Consider the following 3156-nt stretch of genomic DNA (forward strand, 5'->3'; position numbering starts at 1 on the left):
ACGATGGTCCTTTTGGCGTTCTGTAGAGTGCGTTATCTTCTGGTAACGCGTCTCTACAGAGGTGTTGAAGCTTATAAAAGAATATTCTTACGGTATGTCCAGCATGCGTATACGTGCTTTACCGCTAAGTTATATTCTACGAGAGAAGTTGGAGGAGAAAAGTTACAAACAGAAATAATTCTGTGAAGTATGAATCTTTGTATCGATATATGATGGTGAGAGAGGAGGAGAATTAAAGTGGCTGAGTGACGTTGTTACTGAACCATGGAACGTTGCTCTCTAAGTCATATTACATATATATATAAAATGAAAAGTCTCGTCGTACGGTGCTTACGTCCCACCTACGACACAGAGAGAACTTTTAAACGAAAATGCTGGTTTTTGGGAATATATTATAAGATCCCTGGTTGATCCTGCCAGTAGTCATATGCTTGTCTCAAAGATTAAGCCATGCATGTCTCAGTACATGCCGCATTAAGGTGAAACCGCGAATGGCTCATTAAATCAGTTATGGTTTCTTAGATCATACCTACATTTACTTGGATAACTGTGGTAATTCTAGAGCTAATACATGCAAACAGATTCCGACCAGAGATGGTAGGAATGCTTTTATTAGATCAAAACCAATCGGTGGCGGATGGCTCGTCTGTCCGTCCATCGTTTGTTTTGGTGACTCTGAATAACTTTGTGCTGATCGCATGGTCATCTAGCACCGGCGACGCATCTTTCAAATGTCTGCCTTATCAACTGTCGATGGTAGGTTCTGCGCCTACCATGGTTGTAACGGGTAACGGGGAATCAGGGTTCGATTCCGGAGAGGGAGCCTGAGAAACAGCTACCACATCCAAGGAAGGCAGCAGGCGCGCAAATTACCCACTCCCGGCACGGGGAGGTAGTGACGAAAAATAACGATACGGACTCATCCGAGGCCCCGTAATCGGAATGAGGTACACTTTAAATCCTTTAACGAGGACCAATTGGAGGGCAAGTCTGGTGCCAGCAGCCGCGGTAATTCCAGCTCCAATAGCGTATATTAAAGTTGTTGCGGTTAAAAAGCTCGTAGTTGAATCTGTGTGTCACAGTGTCGGTTCACCGCTCGCGGTGTTTAACTGGCATTATGTGGTACGTCCTATCGGTGGGCTTAGCTCCTCGCGGGCGGTCCAACTAATATCCCATCGCGGTGCTCTTCACTGAGTGTCGAGGTGGGCCGATACGTTTACTTTGAACAAATTAGAGTGCTTAAAGCAGGCTACCTTCGCCTGAATACTGTGTGCATGGAATAATGGAATAGGACCTCGGTTCTATTTTGTTGGTTTTCGGAGCCCCGAGGTAATGATTAATAGGGACAGATGGGGGCATTCGTATTGCGACGTTAGAGGTGAAATTCTTGGATCGTCGCAAGACGGACAGAAGCGAAAGCATTTGCCAAAATGTTTTCATTAATCAAGAACGAAAGTTAGAGGTTCGAAGGCGATCAGATACCGCCCTAGTTCTAACCATAAACGATGCCAGCCAGCGATCCGCCGAAGTTCCTCCGATGACTCGGCGGGCAGCTTCCGGGAAACCAAAGCTTTTGGGTTCCGGGGGAAGTATGGTTGCAAAGCTGAAACTTAAAGGAATTGACGGAAGGGCACCACCAGGAGTGGAGCCTGCGGCTTAATTTGACTCAACACGGGAAACCTCACCAGGCCCGGACACCGGAAGGATTGACAGATTGATAGCTCTTTCTTGATTCGGTGGGTGGTGGTGCATGGCCGTTCTTAGTTGGTGGAGCGATTTGTCTGGTTAATTCCGATAACGAACGAGACTCTAGCCTGCTAAATAGACGTAACTTATGGTATCTCGAAGGCCCCCGGCTTCGGTCGGTGGGTTTTTACTACCAACGTACAAACAAATCTTCTTAGAGGAACAGGCGGCTTCTAGCCGCACGAGATTGAGCAATAACAGGTCTGTGATGCCCTTAGATGTTCTGGGCCGCACGCGCGCTACACTGAAGGAATCAGCGTGTTTTCCCTGGCCGAAAGGCCCGGGTAACCCGCTGAACCTCCTTCGTGCTAGGGATTGGGGCTTGCAATTATTCCCCATGAACGAGGAATTCCCAGTAAGCGCGAGTCATAAGCTCGCGTTGATTACGTCCCTGCCCTTTGTACACACCGCCCGTCGCTACTACCGATTGAATGATTTAGTGAGGTCTTCGGACTGGTGCGCGGCCAATGTGATAAGCATTGCCGATGTTACCGGGAAGATGACCAAACTTGATCATTTAGAGGAAGTAAAAGTCGTAACAAGGTTTCCGTAGGTGAACCTGCGGAAGGATCATTAACGATATAACACAAAAACTTAAAGAATTTGACTTGAACACTTGAAAAATACGAAACTGTATAAGTCGGTAAGGAGCCGTACTCCTCCTATATCGACGAACCAAAGTATATACGACGTATCAACAAGCTATATACTTTAACAAAGAACAGTTAAATTCGCCCGGAGCGTGGCTTACTCCGTTGGCAAAATGATGAAAAGACATAAGGAGGAGACGACCCTCCAGCTACGAAACTATATGAAGAGAAGGTGGCACTCTCTCTCGATCATCGGGATGAAGAGATACATATATATATATATATATATATATACATACATAAACGAATTCGAGGCGCCTGCGTGAGGTCGTACACAGAAAGACCCGCCGTCTGCGAATATTATGATTTTATAATAAAACTATAAATGGGAACTTGAGCTTTCGAAAATTAAACTTTGACACGAATATCGAACGAAAAATTACGAATGGAAACCACCCGTAAAGAGAAATGAGATCGAGGCGCTTGCGTGAGGCCGTATACAGAAAGACCCGCCGCCACGATCTCGTATTTTTTTTTTTGCGTCGTGGAGACCGTACAAACGAATAACAAAATCTCTAAAGTGCCTCGTGTCGGAGAGATCATGCTCGCCTATTCTCTTCTATGTTTCGTGGTCTGTGTTGCGTCTGCTCTCCTCCTAGCAACGGGACATCGAAGACTCCTCTTTGGGATCGAACGAAGCGACTAAAACGAGTCGACGAGAGCGAAAGTACGAGTAGCGAGTCGCGCATGTAGAAAGGATACCGACATATCTTCGAAGGTTCTCTTCGAAGATCCATGGATACCTTATGCGCGTCGACCT

The 3156-nt window shown here is 46.3% G+C and overlaps 1 non-coding gene across 1 annotated transcript; it reads left to right on the forward strand.

The window, feature by feature from the left end:
* Positions 1-400: 400 nt before the first annotated feature.
* Positions 401-2322, forward strand: LOC126928607 (small subunit ribosomal RNA). The gene has a single exon (XR_007716842.1). It is a non-coding gene; the product is annotated as a small subunit ribosomal RNA (ribosomal RNA).
* Positions 2323-3156: the final 834 nt, after the last annotated feature.

The sequence above is a fragment of the Bombus affinis genome, unplaced genomic scaffold, assembly GCF_024516045.1.
Source record: "Bombus affinis isolate iyBomAffi1 unplaced genomic scaffold, iyBomAffi1.2 ctg00001137.1, whole genome shotgun sequence".
NCBI classification, from domain to species: Eukaryota; Metazoa; Arthropoda; class Insecta; order Hymenoptera; family Apidae; genus Bombus; species Bombus affinis.